This window comes from Erythrolamprus reginae, chromosome 3 (genome assembly GCF_031021105.1).
Source record: "Erythrolamprus reginae isolate rEryReg1 chromosome 3, rEryReg1.hap1, whole genome shotgun sequence".
Lineage (NCBI taxonomy): Eukaryota > Metazoa > Chordata > Lepidosauria > Squamata > Dipsadidae > Erythrolamprus > Erythrolamprus reginae.
In genome coordinates, this window is record NC_091952.1 from 129,992,545 (window position 1) to 130,016,542 (window position 23,998).

The following is a 23,998-nucleotide window of genomic DNA, read 5'->3' on the forward strand; positions in this document are numbered from 1 at the left end:
GCAAATCTGAAAAATAAATTCTATTTTTAGACTGAAATTTTCAGATGCAGAAGCAATAATTACAGCACAAACTGTTGGCAGAAGGCAAAACAATATATTATAATGTACTGTGTACAAACTTTTGGAAAGTATGAAACATGCTCGCTGTTCTCATTTGTAAATCGATACTGTAGAAAATAATATATTATTTTGAATGTACATCTGAATATTATATTGAATGGTACATAATATTAACACTAGAAATAAATATTTCTTTATCCAGTAATATCTTTGTGTAATTTAAAAAATGATGTGTGTGTGTGTGTGTGTGGTATGTGTGTATGAGAGAGAGAGAGAGAGAGAGAGAGAGAGAGAGAGAGAGTGAGTGAGTAGTGGCCTAGACCAGTGTTTTTCAACCAGTATGCATGAAACATGGTCAGGTGTGCCGTGGGGAAATTAAACATGAGTCCCCAAACTACAGCCCGCATGCCGGATACAGCCCATGTAGGCCATTTATCCGGCCAGCCGCCTCCATCCGAGCATAAACATTCCCCTCACAATCCCGCCAGCTATCAGCGACAGGAAGAGTGGAAGCACAGGGAACACTCATTGACCAATCACCTTCTAGGATTCATCCCGATCATTAGTGATGAACCAATAGCAGGCCGCCTCTCATCTACACCCAGGAAGGTCACCACTTGGGCTGCCGCGAACTTGTCATTGTGTGGCCATGGCGAGTAGTTGAAGCTGCTACTCCTCCCCATGGTCCCGATTTCTAATCCTGGTCAGGACTGGAGGTAAATGTTGCCACCACTAGATGAATCCTCAGCTTCAGATGGTTATGTCTATCCTGATGGTGTATATTATTAACTATATGTATAATATGTACTGTGTTAGAGTGTCATTTTGGTTGGTGGTGTGCCCCAGGATTTTGTAGATGTAAAAAATGTGCCGCAGCTCAAAAAAAGGTTGAAAATCACTGGCCTAGACAACTCCCAAAGGAAGGAGAATATAAAGTTGCAGACTATATTTTCTTCTGCTTTACTTAAAAGTCTTTTTATCAATTATCTATGTCCTACCTTAAGTAATTAGCAGTAGTGAATTGATATGTCACATTGTGTGATGGTTTTATGAGAAAGTAATACAAATAAAATTGAGGTGTATTTTCCCCAATTCAAATTAAACTGAGTGAAAGTCTTGTCAAATCCAACCATGGAATATTGAAGCTCAGAACTTAAATGTTAAAAGTAGCCTCCCCTTAAAGGTTTACCTAATAAAGTTGGTAACAGGGAAGGCTAGAATTAACATTTCTGAGCCACAAACTACTATCTTCAGTTATTTCAGGCAATATCCACCTCTAATTAATTTCTCTTTTGTTGCTTTTTAGCAACAAAATTTCTGTTTAATACATAAAAAAGAGCAAAAAGACCCTGTGCAAGAGTAAAGTGTACAATCCAATTTGAACACATTTCTTCAGTCTAGTAAAGACCATTGCTATATTTACCTCATGTTGAAATTGCCTATGGAAATTGTTGCGACTATAATACCACCATTATCTATCCCGAAACTTTCCATTCTGGATAAAGTTGAATTATACTGGATCTTACAACCTAAGAATTGTCCTCTTCAACCATACTGGCTAGTGATTGATAGTTCTACTATTCAACCTGTCTCTTGCCATTTCCTGTCCTATAGTTGCGATGGAGGAAGAGTAAGTCCGAATCCGATCGAACACTTGTAAGAGCTCATATTAAGACTTACAAAGTGGCGCTCAAGGCGGCAAGATGCGCGTACCATGCCGCCTTGATTGCATCAGCGGAATCCCGCCCGGCCGCTCTGTTTAGGGTAACCTGCTCCCTTCTTAATCAGAGGGGAGTTGGAGAGCCCTTGCAGAGTAGTGCTGAGGATTTTAACATGTTTTTCGCTGATAAAATCGCTCGGATCCGAGCGGACCTCGACTCCAATTGTAAAACAGAGTCGACTGACAATGAGTCATTCGAGGTGACTGGGGCTAAACGTCTTTGTCCATCTGTCTGGGAGGAGTTTGACTTGGTGACACCTGATGAAGTGGACAAGGCCATTGGAGCTGTGAGTTCCGCCACCTGTTTACTGGATCCGTGTCCTTCTTGGCTGGTTTCGGCCAGCCGAGGGGTGACATGGAGCTGGGTCCAGGAGATTGTCAACGCCTCCTTGGGGAGGGGGTCCTTTCCGCCCCTTTATAAGGAGGCACTCGTGCGCCCCCTTCTCAAGAAGCCTTCCCTGGACCCAGCCGTGCTTAATAACTACCGTCCAGTCTCCAACCTTCCCTTCATGGGGAAGGTTGTTGAGAAGGTGGTGGCACTTCAACTCCAGCGGTCCTTGGAAGAAGCCGATTATCTAGGTCCTCAACAGTCTGGATTCAGGCCCGGCTACAGCACGGAAACTGCTTTGGTCGCGTTGATGGATGATCTCTGGTGGGCCCGGGACAGGGGCCTGTCCTCTGTCCTGGTGCTCCTTGACCTCTCAGCGGCTTTCGATACCATCGACCATGGTATCCTTCTGCGCCAGCTGGAGGGGTTGGGAGTGGGAGGCACTGTTCTTCAGTGGTTCTCCTCCTACCTCTCCGGTCGGTCGCAGTCTGTGTTAGTGGGGGATCAGAGGTCGACCCCGAGGTTTCTCCCTTGTGGGGTGCCTCAGGGGTCGGTCCTCTCCCCCCTGCTATTTAATATCTACATGAAACTGCTGGGTGAGATCATCCAAGGGCATGGGGTGAGGTATCATCAATATGCCGATGATACCCAGTTGTACATCTCCACCCCATGTCCAGTCAACGAAGCAGTGGAAGTGATGTGCCGGTGCCTGGAGGCTGTTGGGGCCTGGATGGGTGTCAACAAACTCAAACTCAACCCAGACAAGACGGAGTGGCTGTGGGTTTTGCCTCCCAAGGACAATTCTATCTGTCCGTCCATTACCCTGGGGGGGGGATTATTGACCCCCTCAGAGAGGGTCCGCAACTTGGGTGTCCTCCTCGATCAACAGCTCACATTAGAGAAACACCTTTCAGCTGTGGCGAGGGGGACGTTTGCACAGCTTTGCCTGGTGCGCCAGTTGCGGCCCTATTTGGACCGGGAGTCATTGCTCACAGTCACTCATGCCCTCATCACCTCGAGGCTCAACTACTGTAACGCTCTCTACATGGGGCTACCTTTGAAAAGTGTTCGGAAACTTCAGATCGTGCAGAATGCAGCTGCGAGAGCAATTATGGGCTTCTCTAAGTATGCCCATATTACTCCAACACTCTGCAGTCTGCATTGGTTGCAGATCAGTTTCCGGTCACAATTCAAAGTGTTGGTTATGACCTATAAAGCCCTTCATGGCACCGGACCAGAATATCTTCGGGACCGCCTCCTGCCGCACGAATCCCAGCGACCGGTTAGGTCCCACAGAGTCGGCCTTCTTCGGGTCCCATCGACTAAACAATGTCGTCTGGCGGGACCCAGGGGAAGAGCCTTCTCTGTGGGGGCCCTGACCCTCTGGAACCAGCTCCCCCCGAGATTAGGATTGCCCCCACCCTCCCTGCCTTTCGTAAACTCCTTAAGACCCACCTCTGCCGTCAGGCATGGGGGAACTAAAACACCTCCCCCTTGCCTATGTTGTGTTGTTGATTGATTGACTGTGTGCCTGTTTTTTATATATATATTGGGATTGTTTTAGGAAATTACTAATTTTAAATTGTAATTAGATTGGTGGGCATTGGATTTTTATTATGTACTGTTTTTCATTATTGTTGTGAGCCGCCCCGAGTTTGCGGAGAGGGGCGGCATATAAATCCATTAAATCTAATCTAATCACTGTGTAATAAAACCTGACGAATCTTGGATACAACTGAAGAGATTCAGATGACATTTACATGTGGAAAGTACTACCTATAATGACAACATAGTGTAGATACATAGATAGATGATCGCTACACATAGGGCTTCCACAGATAAAACCTGCCAGATGGTAATCCGATGGGATGAGATGGCATGGGGTGCATTTAAAAACTGGGGGAAATGAAACAAGCTGGCTAATCCCCATTGTGAAGCAGCTTTCCAAGTTTGAGAAGTTAAGGGCTAGGACTTGTCTGACAGATTCTGGAGCTTTTGAACCACATAGCATCAAAATGTCTTTTGTAATGGGACAGTCTTTTCTGGCTGGCATCTTCCTTCCTTTTGCCTAATAAGCACATCCTATGCTTCAAGAAGCATATTTAGGTTGCAAATATCCAGAGGACTATTTGGTAGTGGCAAACATCTTGGGGTTTCTGTAACTCTTGTGATTTTTGCAGCCAATATATCCATGCAATCAAGTTTGTTGAAGGCACAGCAAGAGAGGTTTGTGATCTTCAGGGCAGTTTCTTGTTCTGCCTTCACTATGTGTATGGACACTTCTGACTTCTTCACATCCACTACTGTCACCGTCCAAATCCCATGAACCAGTTTTAAAATCACAACTGTTCTCAATCTAGTTACCAAAATCTCTTAAATCAGCGAAGAGCAGTCTTTTTTACAGGGAGCAAAATCATTCCCACCCTTACTTTGTTTAAGATTAGGTAAGCTGGTCTGCAAACATCCACATGGCAGGACAAAATAATCTTTTCACATTTCTCTGCTATCATCTAGTAGTCAATCTAGATTTCTGCAGTCAGATATGGTTCAGTTCTCTTAGCTTTGCTGCTTATTTTGTTGCAGACGTAAAGGCAAAATAATCCTTACCTAAATATTAAATAAAAATAATGAAGTTAGCCATCAAGACTTCAACCACTTTTCCTTAATGTTCTCCTGATCATTCAATAAGCTTTCTTTTTTTTATAGACCCACAAAATAGGCAAGATACTAAAAGGTCTCTTTGCTGCCATCTAGTGACCACTCTCTGGAATCAATTGACCCCTGTGATCCGCACTCTTCCTACCTTCCTGGCTTTCCTGAAGGCTGTGAAAACTTGGCTTTGCCTGCAGGCCTGTGGCCAATGAGTTATACCATCTAGCTCCGGCTAAAAGGATGAATGATTTATTTTCTTGGGGTTTTAAATTGTTATTATATTGTTTTAAATTGCTGTACACTTCCCAGAGTCCTGAAGGAGTTGGGCGGCTTATAAATAAATTAAATTAAATTAAATTAAATTAAACCTTTTACAGCCCAAATATGGTAGATCTAGTCTTGGGGGAGGGGGAGAGAAATGTTTTCCTGCCAGTAATACTGGGAGATAAAATATCCTGAGCTGAGAAGCCCCTGAGTAGCCTCACTCACCACGGCACTAAAGACATTCCTCTTTGATTCAACAGATTGAAACAGCCTTGTTCTGGGGATCAGCAAGAGGGGAAGAAATTGGAGAGGTTGGGAATGTTTTTAATAAGTTTTGTGGTTTTATTAGTTGTGTTTCAGCTAAGTGTGTGTATTGCCTACTGCCTGTCCTTGTTAGTTGTATATGGCTTGCTGTCATTCCCCTTGTTAAAAGGGCATTATAAATAAATGAATTAATAATAATAATTATTATTATTATTATTATTATTATTATTATTATTATTATTATTATTATTATTATTATTCTGTGAAAGGACAGTGGAACAGGTGTGTGCACATCGCAATTGTGCATCAGTTTAGTGCAAAAGAGATCCCCAAGATTTACAATCACTATCAAGCCCAGCATTTCCCGAACTGCTGTCTTCCAGATGTTTATTTATTTATTTGTCTATACATACAAGATAGCAGGTATTGGTATAAATATAAACGAAAGCAAAGTAGGTACAGGTAAATTTGGACAATAGGACAGTAAGACAAGGATGGTAGGCACGATGGTGTGCTTATGCACGCCCCCTTATAGATCTCTAAGGAATGCGGTGAGGTCGACTGTAGACAGTCTAAGGCATTGATGGCGAACCTATGACATGGGTGTCACAAGTGGCATGCGGAGCCATATTTGCTGGCATGTGAGCTCCAACATGCAGGTGTATGCTGGCCAGCTGATTTTTGGCTCACACAGAGGCTTTGGGAGGGTGTTTTTGGCTTCCAGAGAGCCTCCTGGGGGATGGGGAGGCATTTTTACCCTTCCCCGGTTCCAGGGAAGCCTTTGGAGCCTGGGGAGTGAAACAAGAGCTTATTGGGCCCACCAGAATTTGTGAAACAGGCCATTTCCGGCCTCCAGAGGGGAAGGTGTTTTTCCCTCCCTCAGACATCATCATCATCATCATCATCATCATCATCATCATCATCATTATTATTATTTAGATTTGTATGCCGTCTCTCCGGAGACTCAGAGTGTCTCCTCACAAGAATTCACCGCATTTTTGCTTTCTGTGCATGTACAGAAGCAAAAACATGCTGGGGACATGCACACATAACACATACACAAGACAACGAAAGCTGCATACGCAGCACACCAGTAGCAGCTGACGGTAATAGCAATTTAAGTTTAAGTTTATTGGATTTATATGCCGCCCCTCTCTGAGGACTCAGAGCAGTTTACAACATATAAAAAAGGCAATATACAGTATATCGAAATCCAAATAATTCAAATTCAGTTACAACTAAAAAAACTACATTTGCCCCTGATTTTGTTTTGAACCTCTCAACAAATCAGGAGGAAATTCAGGCGAGGCGATATACATGCCCGCTTGCTTGAGGGAAATCTCTCTTTTTCTGAACATGCATAAAAGATAGATAGACTGTCACTATATTGTTTAAATATTAAGAGAGAACTTAACCGCTGTTGTTACAGGCCGCAAACACATACTAAGAAAGAACTGACTTGGGCGAGGATTAGGGTTATGTTCTCTCAGTTTGTGTTGTTCTGTACTTCAAGACATGTACAGTCAAAATAAGCAAACGTACGATAAATTATGTAATGCCTTTTTTAAGGCTGATTGTAAAGATGGTTTATTGGTGAACAGGACCACATGGGTTTGAGGTCCTGGGCAACATATGGAGGAGAGAGATTGAGGTATTTATACCCTCTCTTGGGCCTTGCCCTTAAGCTTCCTGTTCCCGTGCAAGAAATGTATTCTGTTGGCTTGTCAGACTCCCAGGTTATGCAGCAGTCATAGTTAACTTTGTAAGTTATCTGAGTCTCAGGCATGGTTGAAGCTTGCTAATGAAATGAAGGGGCTTGTCCTATTGCGGCTGAATGATTTTGCCCTCATTTAGATCTTTCGTGAGGGCTAATCGCATCACTGAGGCTGAAGGTCTTTTGTCTTGTAGATAGGCTGGTCCAGTCCTGCTGGGGCTATTAAGAAAGGTGGGGGCTGTTTTCCAAGAGCATGTTTCTCCTTTAGGGAAATATAATATTCTACCTTTTAAATATTTCTCCAAATATTTCATTCTTCTAAGACAGGGTTGTGTGCTAGCTTTCCATAGGATCACTAAACAAACTGTAACAAGTTGAGGATTACCTGTAATAACGTTCACCTATCTCCAGTGATGGGCTCCTACGGGTATGGACAGGTACTCAGTACCAGTAGCAAAATTTTGATTTTTTTCCCCTTTTTTTCCCCCCTTCTGGGCTCTGGGTATGTTTTTCCTGTCGCAATAAATGAGGTTGAATGGGTATAATTTTAGAAGAGCTGTGTGTGCGTGTGTGTACATACACTTTATGTAGTAGATAATCAGGGGTGGGCTACTGCCCGGACGTGGGATGGGAGGCAGTGGGGTAGCAAAAATGGAACTCCACCCCCAGAATACCCAATTTGCACTGAAAGATGTTGAAACAAAATGCATAAGCCACGACCACAGTGTGGTAGTAAAAATTTTGGTAGTCCATCACTGCATCTATCTCCTTCCCACTGAAGTACTAGCTAGGAAGAGAAACTTTGGGATTCCTGCAGATGTTGAAGAAGGACATAACTATGCTCGCCAGTTAGATTTATTAGTTATTAAAATTCTACTGTACAATTTGTGATTTTGTGTGTGTGTGTGTGTGTGTGAGAGAGAGAGAGAGAGAAAGAAAGAGACAAAGACAGAGAATGGGAGGGGAACATTAGAGTTAGCCTAACCTCCAACAGCTATACTAGACCAGAAGTTTCCAACCTTGGCAACTTTAAGACTTGCGGACTTCAACTCCCAGAGTTGAAATTGACTGAGGAGTTCTAGGAGTTGAAGTCCACAAGTCTTAAAAGTTGCCAAGGTTGGAGACCCTGTACTCAGGGATGGGTTGCCACTGCGCATCAATAGCAGCCCCAGGACCGGCTGAAAGTCATGACAATTCCTGTGCGCAACGTCCAGGGGGAGTCCAGTCTTAAAGTTGCTAAGTTTAAAGAGCCCTCCTTTAAGGCTTCTTTTCCACTTGATCCAGTGATTTTGGGAAAAATTGGGTGCTCAGAATGGAATCTTGTCTTTAAGATATCTTCCCAGCATGCCAAGCAAGTATGGGGGTGCCCCGGTCTTCCCCATGGACAATCAGTGGCCTGGATGATTTCTCTGTAGGAAAGACACTGCTGGCAATGCTGCTAGGAGCTCTCTGGTGGAAACCAGGAGTGAGAGGTTGAGGGATCCCTCGTGAAAGTGAGTGGGATTCAGAGATACCAAGTTTGAGTTCGGCTCTGCCCCGACTTCTGATGGCCTATCAGCTGGAAGGTGAGGTGGCTGTGTCAATCTAGTCAAAGGCACATCCTGGATGGATCTTGTGGCACTCAGTAGTTTGAAGGCAGATTCTTACCAAAAGGCCCCCAAAAGGTCCATTTCTGCCTTGTTCCATTGGGCGGATTCTCTCCAACCCCTGAGCTAAACAGAATTCATCTCGTTGGGGACCCCAATTTAGACCTGCAAGAGGGCCGCTTTCTTGGTCTTAAAGAGCCAGCCAGGTGGGGCTAGATCTCACGCAGTTGGGACATCCCTTCTCCACCAGAGACCCTGGAAGAAAAGTTAGTCCTACCCCAAAACAATGGCAATTAATCCTGTGCACAGAGCAGATGGGCAGGGCCCCAAAAATGTGCTGGCGATTATGCTGGGCATTTTCAGATCAGGATAAATCTGGAAAAATTTCCCCTTTTTTTCAAAGGAAAGTCAAATTAACTTTAACTATAGCAAGGAATGTGTTTGGCAGGATGCCAGTTACCTTATGTAGGAAGAAGGACAACTGCATCCTATCTGATCCCACCCCTCAAAACAACATTTCATCAAAGGTTTTTCTAAAAAGATCAGTAGGATCCATTTAAAAGCTGACAGGATTTCATCCCACAATTGAAATTTTCCTACCTACCTGCATGGGGAAAAGAGCTCAAGCAGGTCAAAGGAATTCCTGATTGTGGGAACGCGGGACCTAGTGTCTTGGAATGTGCGTGCAAAAAGCATAGACCTTGAGCATGACACGTATGATGACCCAGTTTCTCTAGCAACATTCTCCTTCCCAGCACTCTTGTCTTGCCTTCTTTGCTGCTAGCCTAAGAAAAGTGCAAACGTTATACAGTGATCCCCCGCTCGTTGCGAGGGTTCCGTTCCAGGACCCCCCGCAACGAGCGGGTTTTCGCGAAGTAGCGCTGCGGAAGTAAAAACACCATCTGCGCATGTGCAGATGGTGTTTTTACTCCCGCAGCGCTAGCGAGGAGCCGAAGATTGGGGGCGGCGCGGCTGTTTTAAAACGTCGCCGCCGGCATGGGGGGCTTCCTAGCAGCCCCCCAAACCCGGGTTGGGGGTCCGGGTAGTGCTGGCAAGCCCCCCATGCCGGCGGCGACATTTTAAAACAGCCGCGCCGCCCCCAATCTTCGGCTCCTCGCTAGCGGGCAGGCAGGCGGCGGACAAGCCGTTCGCTGGCGCTGGCTCTCGCCGCTTTCGAGCTGAGTCCTGGAGCGAATTCGCTCCAGGACTCAGCTCAAAAGTGCCGACAGCCAGCGCCAGCAAACGGCTTCTCCGCGCTGGCTGTCGCCGCTTTCGAGCTGAGTCCTGGAGCGAATTCGCTTCAGGACTCAGCTCGAAAGCGGCGAGAATGAACGGCGTGGGCGGGTGAAGGGCGGGCGGCAGTGAGGAGTTTGCGTGGGCGGTGGGGAAACTCCTTTCTGATGCCCACTGCTCGCCCTCCCGCCAGCAAGAGGGGGAAGACCCAGGGAAGCCGCCCAGCAGCTGATCTGCCGGGCGCCATCTACGCTTCTGTGCCCATAGAAAAAAAGGGCACACATGCGCAGATGGTGTTTTGACTTCCGGGTTGAAAAATTGCAAATTACCCTGTTCGCAATGGTCGGGGACGCAATAACCGGGGTATTACTGTATATCACTAGGTGGGCTGATGGGACCTTTCTCTCGCTCTCGCTTTCTTTTTCTCATGAATCAGCACTTTGAAATGTAGCCCAGGTTGTGTGATTTTTATTGGTTATATTTTGTACGCTTAATACGTTATGAATTTGAATTGGTGTAACAGACCCATGTGAAATGTAGCATCGTAGAAGCCTGCATTTCTGTGTCTGCTTTCAATAAAAGGGTCATCCTGAATTGAATCTAGGTTGTCTCACCAAGGAGAAAAAGTTGTTTTCAAGTTTCTTGTCCGAGGTTTTTTCTCTCAATTGGATTTATTTTATTTTATTTATTTATTTATTTTGTGACTAACGCGCAGTCAGTTGCCAGCTGCGAGCCTCCGTAACCCCATACCTGATCTTAAGAAAGAACTTTCCCCTGCGCAAATCCAAAGAGATTTCTTGGGGCAACTTTTCAGCACCATAAAATAGTGCACTCTGTCAGAGGTGGGAACCTCCCAGCCATTCCAATCATTCTGTTTGGGCTTTGTGGGAAATTCTAGACAAGCATCAAGACCAACAACCAGAGGTAAGGAATCAAATATTTTGGTCTATAACATCACCACTTCAGAGAGTTGTGCTAGCAGAAGGGGTCCTGGGAACATAGCAGCCACCTCTACCATCATTGACATCAATGACTAAACTCAGGAAAAAACCCTGGAAATTCAGGTGCTGGACTGGAGGGTTTTGTAGCAGTTCCTGCCCATCCTATTCCTAGTGATGCAGAGATGAATTTGAGAATGTGGAGTGGAGATCTGTTTCCTGAGCCAGGAAGATGACAAGGAGTTGAAAGTGAAAAATATTCAAACAGGTTTTAATAGTTTATCATTTATTATTTTTAAAAACGCCTCCATACTAGTCTTTTCTAAGAACACCACAAAAAGGTCTCTCCCTCTGGGTAATCATTCCTTTGCTTTGCCCTGATAATTTCTGTTCTTCCAGCTTGTTCATAGCTGGCAAAATGGCAATGCCAGAAAGTGAGACTTCAGTCCTTACTGTGTGTTGTCCTCCAACTTCTTTTTTCTTTGCTCCCAAGGGAAAAGCCCACAACTGAGGTGATCATGCCAAGTAGGAGGGAATCTGCATAGTTCCTCCCAACAGCCACATTGTTGAGGGAAAATCTCTCTGGAGGATCTAACTCAGGTCACATCAGGGTTGGATTGCCTGAATGATGTGAGGTCCCAGAAGTTCCCAACTGCCTCCATCTTCTGTTACACTCAAACTGTTTCAATCAAAGAGATTTATTCCCCGTTCCCTTCCTAGTCAGCTGAATGCAAATTCCTCATTCATTGGGATCGGCTTGATTTTGTTCTTGGGCAGCAGATCACACCATAGTAATCCCTTCTTTTTATTTAGGAGACTAATGTGGACACCCATCTTATGCCCAACATTCCTGGGCGGGTCAGTGCTTAAGAATAAAATATAAAAGCCAACAAAATGATAGTAATCACAAACCGTGCAGCGTATCATACCAACAAAATCATTCTCCCTCCACACCTTCTGAATTCTAGTCTCAACTTACCCTATACGTTAGAGGAAGAACCAACTGTTTGACGAGTCCATTTCACCCAATAAGGGGATGAAGGGGGGATGCTGAATGTCATAGAAAATCCTCTTACCACTTGGCAGGGGCAGCTATGGTCTCACTGGGTGATGTCTAAGCGAGGGGACCCGGAGACACCCATTCTTATCTGTCTCAGACAGAGAGAGGCCTTGCAAGTATCCTGGCTCTGTGCTATTCATGGTTTGAAAAGTGACGACCTTATTTTAAACCTGAGAAAAAACCCAAAAGTCCATGCAGCATGATAGCCAAAGGAAGACTCGATATACAGCCCATTACATGAGTGCAATTATGAAGGGACCAAGTAGTGAGGGACCATGAACAAATGGGAGGAGGTGACTCTGTGCCAAGCCAGCTAGCCACAGATAAACAACTGCTCCTCCAGCAGCAGTTGTGAGTCCAGAGCAGGGATGGGTCCCTCCTAGCTTGGACCGGTTCACCCAAACCGATAGCGACCCACTGGTGATGTCATGATGATGTTAATGAACCGGATTGGTCAGTGTCGGTCCATGGGCACAGCCCTCGTTTTATTTTTTATTTTTATTTTCTTCTGAGCATGTGGAGAAGCCCAGTTTCCAGCACTGTGTATGCCGTCACCATCTCGAGGAAGCGAACCAGTGGCAAGTTAGAACCCGCCTCTGCTTGGGTCCCCTCAACTTTTCAGTCCCAGAAAGTAGCTGAAAAATGCCCTTCTCCTGTTTTGCAGCCATGCACCATTTTCTGTCCTTGCCTCCTTCCTGTTTTTATTTGGTTTTCCCTCTCCCTCTGAAAGCAAAAGGAAGTGAGGGAGGAAAGTGGGGAAGAAGACACCGTTCCCCGTAAGCTGCGCGCGTGAGCATGCGCGTGCCCCAAAATACCCCCGCACACCCTTTTCCACGGGCGCACGCTCCCCATCCCCCTGCCAGCCTGCCGGGGGGGCGGGGACGGAGAGGCGCCAACAGTAGAAGGAAAGGGAGCCGCGGCCTCCCCTGCCTCCCCATCGTGCCTCCCGCCCCCGCATGCCCCTGGCCTCTTGGCGCTGCCCCCGCTCGCCCGATCCGCCCCCTCTCCTCCTCTTCCAAGAAAAGCGCGGAGGCTGCCTGCTTGAGCCTCATGACGCCGCTTCGCCCTGCCTGTCTCCGTTGTGTTTTCGGGGGGGAGTGGCGGGAAAGCCCTGTGCCGGCCAGGAAAGCCAGCTTTCCAGGAAAGCAGCGTGCCTTTTAAACACGCTGCTTTCCTGCACCTCTTTCCTGGGGGGGGGAGTGGCCTCCTCCCCCCCCTGCTCAGGAAAGAGTTGCAGGAAAGCAGCACATTTGAAAAGCACGCTGCTTTGCCGGAAAGCCAGCTTTTATATTCTTACTCTTTTCCCTTAATATCTTCTCTAAATTTGTTTCTTGTTTGAGGAATATTTCTTTATTTTCCCTTTTATTTAAATACGTACTTATTGAGTTAACTTGTAACCAATTTTGTTGTCCAAGGCATCTCTCTATTTCATTTCTATTGATCCTTCCATCCTTTTCATATAACTGTTCAATTCTCTGTATACCTTTTTCCTTTAATTTCCATATTATCTTTGTGAGGTTACTTTCTTTCTTTATATTTATCACATGCAGCGTCGCTAATTTAGAATTTGTCATTTTTAATTTGCCTTGCCATTTCATCCAACTTTCTATAATCGCTTTAGTTGGATCTATTAATCTATTTATTTCTATCTTGTTCCATTTCCTAAATAATAATTCTTGATTCTTAATGTCATTAATTCCTTTCTCTAATTCTACTCATGGTTTCTCTTCTAATAATTGTAATTCCATTAATCTATCTATTTGATATGCATCCCTGTAATACTCCAAACTTGGATTTCCCCAACCTCCCTCGCCTTCCGTGGCTATCAGCCATTTTTTTTAAAATTCTTGGTCTTTTATTACCTTCTCTCCAAGCATTTAATTTAGTATCCCATTCTTTTAATTTCCTTATTGGGAAGGTTCCATGCATTACCTGTAAAATGTATAACATTTTTGAGATAATCATCATTTTTAATGCTCTTACTCTAGCCAATCTTCTCAAATTTTTATTTCCCCAATTCTTAATTTGTTTCTGAATTTTTTTCCATATTAAATTATAATTAAATTCCACCATATTTTCTGGGTTCTTTAATAATCAAACTCCTAAATATTTCATTTTCTTATTCCCCCGTTTTAAACCTGATACCTTCCGTATTTCAATTTGTTCTTTAGGCCCGGTATTTAAACAAATAATTTCTGATTTTTCCATATTTATTTTTAACCCTGATTGGTCTTTAAATTCCTGAAGTATTACAATCATTCTCTTAATCATATCTACTGGTGTCTCTGTAATTATTATAGCATCATCTGCAAATAGATTTAATTTTAATTCCATATTCCCTATTTGATATCCCTTCCATTGTTTGTCTTTTCTAATTTTATTAGCTAATGTTTCAATTGCCATCACGAAAAGCATCAGGGATAGGGGGCATCCTTGCTTGGTTCCATTATTTATTTCTATCTTCTCCGTTCTATTTCCATTCACTCTAACATAGGCTATATTTTCCTTATATATTTCTTTTATTACTTGACAAAATGTTTCCCCATATTCAGGCTATTACATAATTGAAATAAATAGTCATGATTTATTTTGTCAAAAGCTTTATAAACATCTAACTTTAATAGTCCCATTTTCCTTTTAGTTCTAGTAGCATGGTGCAGCACATTCACTATATTTCTAATAGGTTCATATATTCTTCTTCCTTTTATAAATCCATACTGATCCTTTCCAATTATTCTTGGTAGTATATTTTCCAATCTGTTTGCTAAAATTTTCATCAAAATTTTATAATCCTGATTTAGTAGACTAATTGGGCAGTAGGAACCGGGTTCTTTTAAATCTCGATCTGGTTTAGGAATTGTTACAATTTTGGAGTTCTTCCATGTTTGTGGAACATCTAATGTTGTGAGGACATTATTATACAATCTCTCCAAATGTCTTTGTAAGTTTTAACAAATCATTCCATTCTTTATTTCTTGTTATTCTTAAATCTTCTCTTATTAATTCTATTTCCCTTATTCTTTTTTCCCTTACCATTCCCCAACTTTTTTAAATATAAGACTCCATACTGATTAAATTACCCCTAATAACTGCTTTCTTCGTGTCCCAGATAACTGATTGCCTCATTTCACCATTTTCATTTATATTATAAAATTCCTGAATATCTCTCTGAATTTTTCCCCTATTTTTTTAACTTATTGAAACAATTGTGTTATATCTCCAAATTCTTTGTCTACTAATGGAGTCTATTTTTATAACTGCTGTTATGGGTGCCTGGTCAGATATCCAATTACTCTTAATTTCTGCTTTTTTTATTTGAATATTTCCTGTTTTATTCATAAATATATAGTCAATACAACTAAACTTATTATGTCTTACAGAATATGTTCCTCTATTTAAATTATCAGCATGTAGGTCTGTCATATTTAACCTATTTAAATTTAGTTGTTTCTTTTCTTTGTTGTTAGCCATTATTTCTACATTGAAATCCCCAGCATATATCACCATCCCTTCTGAAAATAAATCCAATTTACGTTTTGCATTCATACTAAATTGGTTAGCATTTACATTTGGAGCATATATTACCGCAAGTGTTATTGTAATTTGGTTTATTTTTCCTTTTACAAATAATAATCTTCCTTCTTTGTCCCCTTTTGTTTGTATCACCTGAAATGGGTTCCTTTCATTTATTAATATAGCTACCCCCCCTACTGTTTATTTTTCCTCTAGATTCGAAAATACCTTTCCATTCATTACTGTCAATTAGTTTATCCGTTCTTTTCCGTCTCTTATGGGTTTCAGTAAGAAATAAAAAATTGACATGATTTTCTTTCACTAATTTCAATAGTCTGTGCCTTTTTAGAGGCGATGCAAGACCGTTTATATTTAATGCCATAATTGTTCGATCACTCATAGTATTTCCATTTAACGTTTTTCCCTCCTGTAACCCAGAGTTCTATTAAATTCTTCATTTTTATAAAAGAATCTTCCCACCCAGGTGCCTCCCCCCGAATTTCTCTCACAATGAGAGAAAAGCGGGGGGGAAATCCGCTGTTTTGATCAGGCACCACTGGGGGCACGATTCCACCAAAACTGTTGCTCTCCCCCTAACACCCTTTCTTTAAAAAAGGAAATAAAACCCCACACTCCCCTCCCCAAGTCTCCCTTAATTTGATTAAAATTAAAACAAATATTAAATTAAATCAGGACCAAACCTTAACCTTTTTCTTAATATATAAAACAATCAAAACAAAAATATTTTACAAACATTTCATTTCTTTTTTTGCCTCGTAACTCTTGCCTCCATTTTGGAAGAATCTGGTGCTTCTTTCTCTTTCTCCAAAAGAGCTTGCCTTTTCAATTAGAACTCCTTAATGGGGAATGTTGATTGCAAAAGTTCAAAAAGGTTTTTAACCCCCTCTCCTCCTCTTGCAGCCCCCTCTTCAATCGCCTCTGTTGCTTTTTCTGCCTGTTGCTTTAAATCCGGATTCAAACCAAGTTTTCCCAGCATTTCCTTCCCTTCCTCCAACGACTTTGCTCGGTACATTTTCCCCTCTCGAAAGACCATTATAATTGCCGGATATTGCCAGCTGAAACGAATGTTTCCCTTAAACAAAGCTTCTGCTATCGGACGCATCTGGCTCCTAGCTTCCAGGTTCCAAAGTTTTAGCTTTTTACTTAGTCCAGTTTATTTGAGACTCCAAGAGGTTCAATGGGGTTTAAAATCCAAAGTTTATTTTTTTCATTTGAGGAGCATTCAGAGTTCAGCGGAGCGTCTACACCAGTGATGGCGAACCTATGACACGCGTGTCAGCACTGACACGCGTAGCCATTTTCAGTGACATGCGGCCACTAAGGAAGTCAGGTGTCCATTTTTCCAGAGGAAGAAATATCGTCGCTTCGTGTTCTCTTTCATTGAGTGAGCCGATTCTTTCCATTACAATGAAACCTGTTCCTTCCAAAGAGCCCCTTCCGGGAACGGAGCTGGGCCGAAGGGGTTTTTCTACTCGTTTCCAAGGGAGCAATACTGCGGTTTGTCCAGCAGATGGCATTACGATCCCATTCATCGCTCGCGCAGAAAATGGGTCTTCTAAGAACGAAGTCGCCGCCTTTTGTCTTAATGTCTCTCGGGGATCGTTAAGTCTCCAGCATAAGACATTACGGGGAACGCGCGGCTTCCCAATGTTTGGGGGTGGGTAGGTGAAAGAGGGCCGTCAGATGTTGCACAAAATGTGGGACTTCTCGAGATCCAGGTCGACCTCGACCGGATTTTAAATCTTCGAACCAACTGCGGTTCAGAAATTTCAAACATGGAGGGATTTGGGGCGCTCGCGCGTGGGGGGGGGGGACGTTCCCGTAGCTCTTCCATTCGCTCTTCCGGATGAAGCTCCCCCTCCCTCTGTTCGATTTTCTATGCCAGGAATTGGGCAATGGAGGCAACTGGCGGAGCGGCCTTTGCTTTCTTCCCGCAGCTTCAGCTGGGCACAGGCTGGAGAGGGCCTTGCTCCTTGGGCTATTCCCGCTTCTCACCGGAAAGAGAGAGGCTGGGCTGCCCCCCCTTTTCAAAGCCCATGGGATCTTTCTTTCTTCTTTTTTTTTCTTTCATTCTCTCTTTTTCTCTTTCTTTCTTTCTCTCTCTCTCTCCTTCCTTCTCTCTCTGTCTCTTTCTTTCTGTCTTCCTACCATCTTTCTTTCTTTCCTTGTTTCTCTCTCTTTCTCTCTCTCCCACTTTGTTTCTTTCTATCTTCCTTCCTTCTTACCTTTCTTTTTTCTCTCTCTCCTTCCTTCCTTCTTTTTCTTTCTTTCCTTCCTTACTTCTTTTTTTCTCTTTCATTCTCTCTTCTGTCCTTCCCTCCTTCATTTTTTCCATCTCTCTCTCTTTTTCTTTCTATCTAACTTCTTACCATCTTTCTTTCTTTCTTTCCTTTCTTTCTCTCCCTCTTTCTCTCTCCCTCTTTCTTTCTGTCTTCCTTCCTTCTTACCATTCTTTCTCTCTCTCTCCTTCCTTCCTCCCTTCCTTCCTTTTCCCCTCTGCTCCCTCCCTTCCTCCTTTCGTCTCCTCCTTCCCTCCCGTCATTTCCCTTCTTTTGAAGTTTGCTCTTTGCTTGCTTTTTCTGTCAAACCTTTGCAAGGATATCTGTCTCAGGCTTCTGGAAATAACCTGCAATTCACGTGAGAATTCGCCGTTTCAGTGAGTCTTTGGGGCAAGGGCGCCCCTCCCTCTCCTGCAGGAGTTTTTTTTTTAAAAAAAAAGAGTCCGGGGACTATTCCACAAAGTGAAAATAAGACTTGGAGAAGCTTGTTTGTTGACTTGAGGTCAAAGCTTGAGAATGTAGAAAGGTGTCGCTTGGAGAATCAAGAGGAGTGCCACTATGAACGAGAAATTTGGAGTGCCTGGAATCGGTTACCAGACACTTTTAGCACAAAATTATGTTTTTTTCCTCAAGGTGACACACCACCCGAGTTATGCTCGGTTTTTTGGCGAATTTTGACACAATAAGCTCAAAAGGTTGCCCATCACTGGTCTACAAGCCTCGACGCAAACGGAAATACCTCAACTTTTCTTCAAGCTCCTGATAAATTTCAGTTTTTTCTTTGCAAAGTTTCTTATTTTCTTTAAAAAGTTCATTAATTTTTATTTGTAATTCTTCTTTTTCATTCTGTAGTTTTGAAATTTCCATTGTGTTCCTGCAAATCATGAAGACCAGAGAGAAATTAGCCCCCAGGGTTTTTTTAAACTTGAATTATCAACCTTTTTATTCAATTTTTATTAAATACACGTTAAAAATACCTTATGAAATTATGAATGTCATACAGACAGGGTGAACTTAAGAGGATTGTGCAAAGATTTGATGAACTATGTGAAGACTTACGAGCCTTTCCTCTGTAGTTCCTGGTGGCTATCTAAAAATTTCTCACCTGTCATGTTCTCGGCAGAGCTCCTCATTTTTATCAATATTTTCAATTTTTTGGAATGTGGCTTTTTCCATTTCCATTTTCATTTGTTCTTTTTCTGTTGTAATTTTTTCTATTACTGCCATTTTCCTGTAAAATATAAGGACCAGAGAGATATTAGCCCTATTGCAATATAGAGGCGGGAGGAGTGGAGGAGCCCATATCTAGGGTGGCACAGGGCCAGAATATCCCGGTTTTGCTGGGGAGAGGCAGATATGTTGGGAGACATGGGGTAGGCTGCTCTCGGGGAACAAGAGCTCGCTGCTTGAAAGCAATCCCTTGTTCCGGCCCCATGAGCTTAGCTCGGGGTACTGGCGACAAGCGAATCTCAAACCATAGGCTCAGGCTGTTGATATTCAATGCCAGGTCAGTTGTAAATAAAGCTCCCCTCATCCAGGATTTACTCCTAGATGAGGAGGCTGACCTGACATGTGTTACTGAGATCTGGCTGGGCCCAGAAGGAGGAGTCCCTCTCTCTGAAATGTGCCCAGCTGGGTTGCAGGTGTGGCACCAGCCACGACCCCAGGGAAGGTGGGATGAGTGGCTATTATAGCGAAAAAGACCTTCAGCCTACGCAGGCTCGCTGCTCCTGAGATTACAGGTTGTGAGTCCCTCTTTGTGAAGTTGAACCTAGGGGTTCAGGTGGGCTTGTTGCTCATGTACCTGCCTCCCAGCTGCGTGTCAACAGCCCTGCCTGTGCTACTCGAGGAGGTAGCTGGGCTGGCAGTGGAGTTCCCCAAGCTTATTGTCTTGGTGGACATTAACCTGTTGCTTGGAGAATCCTCTGGATTGGTGCAGGAATTTATGGCCACCATGGCAACCATGGACCTGACCGAAGTAATTTAGGGTGCAACTCATGAGGGGGGCATGCTCCTCATGTCACATGGTATTCCCCACAGAGCAGTTGAGCAATGATCTGAAATTAAGGGTCTTAAATATGTTGCCTTTGTCATGGTCAGATCATTTTCTGCTACGGCTTGATTTCAAGGCTTCAATCCTCCTCTGCAGGGAGATGGAACTGATTAGGGGATTCCTTCCCAGGCACCTGATGGACCCAGAAAGCTTTCAGAGGATACTTCCATCTGCTGGTCCATTACTCTGGGGGGGAAAGAACATCATCTTTCAGCTGTGGCAAGGGGCACGTTTGCCTGGTGCACCAGTTGCGGCCTTATTTGGACCGGGAGTCTCTACTCACAGTCGCTCATGCCTATATCACCTTGAGATTCAACTACTGCAATGCTCTCTACATGGGGCTACCTTTGAAGAAAGAGTGTTTGGAAAATTAAAATTGTGCAAAATGTGGCCGTGCAAATGGTCATGGGCATTCCTAGACATGCCCCTCTTTCTCCAACACTACGTGGATTGCATTGTTTGCTGATTGGTTTCTGGACACAATTAGTGTTGGTAATGACCTATAAAGCCAAACATGGCATCGGTACTTGGCGGTAATTTTCCTGTAAAATATCAAGAGCAGAGTGAAGTTAGCCCCCTTAGGTTTTTTTACTCAAATTGTAAAACTTGTTTAAAATTAAAACTAATTGAAATATTAAAGAAACGATGAGAAAGTCAGGGTTGCTATCTAAAATTTTCTCACCTCCTCAACTTTTCTTCAAAGTTTTCACAAATTTCATTTTTTTCTTGGGAAAGTTTCTTATTTTCCTTAAGAAGTTCATTTATTTTTATTTTTAATTCATTTTTTTCAGTCAGCAGGTTAGAAATGTCCTTTGTCTTCCTGCAAATAATGAAGACCAGAGAGAAATTAGCCCCCAGGGTTTTTTTTAACTTGAATTATCAACCTTTTTATTCAATTTTTATTAAATACACATTAAAAATACCTTATGAAATTATGAATGTCATACAGACAGGGTGAACTTAAGAGGATTGTGCAAAGATTTGATGAACTATGTGAAGACTTACATATATATCTGCTCCCTCACTCTATTCAAATCAGCATCTGATCTTTGCGCTTTTGTGTGAACAATCTAGAGAAGCCAAAATAGATCATAAGTCAGGAATATATTTCCGTAGCAGCCCACTTGCTACCCCTCACTACCCAATTAGTCACATTGGGCTTTCCCCCCTCTTTTTATGATATGAACTATGTCTCAGTCATGCACACTCAACAGGTTCCTTATGTACTAGATTGCTTACCTGATGGGAACGCAACTTTATGCTGGACTAGAAAAAAAAATAGTCTTAGTTAATTTCTGTAGGAAATGTAAAACACAGTGGTTCAAAACAATTATGAATCATCTAAATTTTATTTCACTGCTATTGGTATTGTATGTGGCCAAGGAAACTAGCTAATGTAGCAAAGAAGGAACCGACCAAGAATTAGCATCAGCCATTCTTTTACAGAAATTACAAATAAACTAGTCTGTATAGATGTGTGTATGGATTTCATATATGCAATAGAAATATAAAGCGAACATATATACTACATAAAATATGCTGCACATGCATTATTAACCATTACCAATTGTGAAAAAATCATTTATTTTCATTTTTCTCATAGTTATATTCTAAGGTGAGCTGCAAGTATACATTATATACCTCAGCATGTCTTTGTGCCAGAAGACAATGTCTCCTTCCGGAGACAAAATACCCTATTTTAAAAAAGCAAATTGACAGTGATTAAAGAAACTAATTTTTCTATCAACAATTCTAAATGACTTGGGTTGATGTTAAACATCGTTTCCTCTTCAAATCTGGGGTACCAACTATATCTCTGCCATCTAATCTTTGACACATGCCTGGAAATTCACACTACTGAAAAAAATAACATTTTACTATTCTTCCAAAACTGAAGAAACTTCTTGGATTACGGTCTAAAAATTTTCAAAAAAAAACCAAGCAAAGAAAAAGGAAAGTCCAGTTTCTTCTCGGTTGGATGAGTTCCTGCTATTTTCCTAACAAGATTTTTCAGAAGTGGTTTGGTGTTGCCTCCTTTCTAGGGGAAGAAAAGGTGACTGGGTCAGGGTCACCCACTTGGCTTTGTGCCTAAAGTGGGGCAAGGAATGTCAGTCTCTGCGTGCGCAGGGTGATGCCTTAACCACGATACCAAACTGGCTTTCTTGGGTTGCTAATGCAAGCTAACTATGTATTTCAAAGGTCAAAACAAAAACCTAAACGGTCAACTGAGGATAAACAGAAATCACAATTCATATTCTATCTGTCTGTCTATCTGTGTTTCTCCAACTACCTACTGTTCTTTCTATCTATATGTCTGTCTGACTGTCTCTATCTATCTATCTATCTATCTATCTATCTATCTATCTATCTATCTATCTATCTATCTATCTATCTATCTATCCTATCTATCTATCTATCTATCTATCTATCTATCTATCTATCTATCTATCCTATCTATCCCTACCTAGCTACCTAACTACCTGCCTAAAATTTCTATATGTTCCATCACACATTTACTGTGACAGCGTATGAACAAATGTTTTCTCTTACCTCCTTTTGGAGATGTTTCATCTTTTCTCTTGATTTTGTCAACAAATTGTTTTCCATCTCAAAATCAGTAATGGAAACTAGAAGACAAAGTAATAGGTGAGAATGCAGAACAGCCTTGACATTTTTATTTCCAAATAGTCAACATATAGCAGATGTCTTTTTGGTATTCTATATTTAGTCTATAATTTATCTGCCTTTAAAATGGGGATTGGCAACAGGATTAGCAACAGAATTTTATATACATTCACCAAGAAGTCTGCCTCTCAGTTTCGATGTAAAAACTAAATACTGAATGCAAACGTGTCATCAAGGCTTGGTGCAAGATGGGAAATGACATCTCAGTGCTTTCTCTAAAAGTGGGACCCACTGGGTCATTCTTCCAAAACTGTGTCCTTACCAGAATCCTCAGGTCTTTCACGCCTTAGCACTTCAGCACATACACGCTTGAGTTTCTCGATTTTCCTTTTCATTTGTTCTTTTTCTATTGTAAAATTTTCCAATGCTACCGTTTTCCTGTAACATAATAAGGACCAGAGAGATATTAGCCCTCTTGCAATATAGAGGTGGGAGGAGTGGAGGAGCCCATATCTAGGGTGGCACAGGGCCGGAATATCCCGGTTTTGCTGGGGAAAGGCATATATGTTGGGAGACATGGGGTAGGCGGCTCTCGGGGAACAAGAGCTCGCTGCTTGAAAGCAATCCCTTGTTCTGGCCCCATGAGCTTAGCTTGGGGTACTGGCGACAAGCGAATCTCGGACCCTAGGCTCAGGCTGTTGATATTCAATGCCAGGTCAGTTGTAAATAAAGCTCCCTTCATCCAGGATTTACTCCTAGATGAGGAGGCTGACCTGACATGTGTTACTGAGATCTGGCTGGGCCCAGAAGGAGGAGTCCCTCTCTCTGAAATGTGCCCAGCTGGGTTGCAGGTGTGGCACCAGCCACGACCCCAGGTAAGGTGGGGGGATGAGTGGCTATTATAGTGAAAAAGACCTTCAGCCTACGCAGGCTCGCTGCTCCTGAGATTACGGATTGTGAGTCCCTCTTTGTGAAGTTGGACCTAGGGGTTCAGTTGGGCTTGTTGCTCATGTGCCTCCCAGCTGCATGTCAACAGCCCTGCCTGCGCTACTCAAGGAGGTAGCTGGGCTGGCAGTGGAGTTCCCCAAGCTTATTGTCTTGGTGGACATTAACCTGTTGCTCGGAGAATCCTCTGGATTGGTGCAGGAGTTGGACCTGACTGAAGTAATTTAGGGTGCAACTCATGAGGGGGGCATGCTCCTGACATGGTATTCCCCACAGAGCAGTTGAGCAATGATCTGAAATTAAGGGTCTTAAATATGTTGCCTTTGTCATGGTCAGATCATTTTCTGCTACGGCTTGATTTCAAGGCTTCAATCCTCCTTATTTGGCCTTATTTGGACCGGGAGTCTCTACTCACAGTCGCTCATGCCTTTATCACCTTGAGATTCAACTACTGCAATGCTCTCTACATGGGGCTATCTTTGAAGAGTGTTTGGAAAATTAAAATTGTGCAAAATGTGGCCGTGCAAATGGTCATGGGCATTCCTAGACATGCCCCTCTTTCTCCAACACTACGTGGATTGCATTGGTTGCTGATTGGTTTCTGGACACAATTCAAAGTGTTGGTAATGACCTATAAAGCCATACATGGCATCGGTACTTGGCGGTACTTGTGGGACCGCCTTCTGACGCATCAATCCCAGCAATTGGTGAGATCCCACAGAGTTGGCCTTCTCCAGGTCCCA

At 43.0% G+C, this 23,998-nt stretch overlaps 1 long non-coding RNA gene across 1 annotated transcript; it reads right to left on the minus strand.

Annotated features, from left to right (window-relative positions):
- Positions 1–20,689: 20,689 nt before the first annotated feature.
- Positions 20,690–22,281, minus strand: LOC139165807 (uncharacterized). Its single transcript, XR_011558814.1, has 3 exons — positions 22,236–22,281; positions 20,925–20,951; positions 20,690–20,755 (listed from the first exon to the last, which is right to left on the minus strand). It is a non-coding gene; the product is annotated as an uncharacterized lncRNA (long non-coding RNA).
- Positions 22,282–23,998: the final 1,717 nt, after the last annotated feature.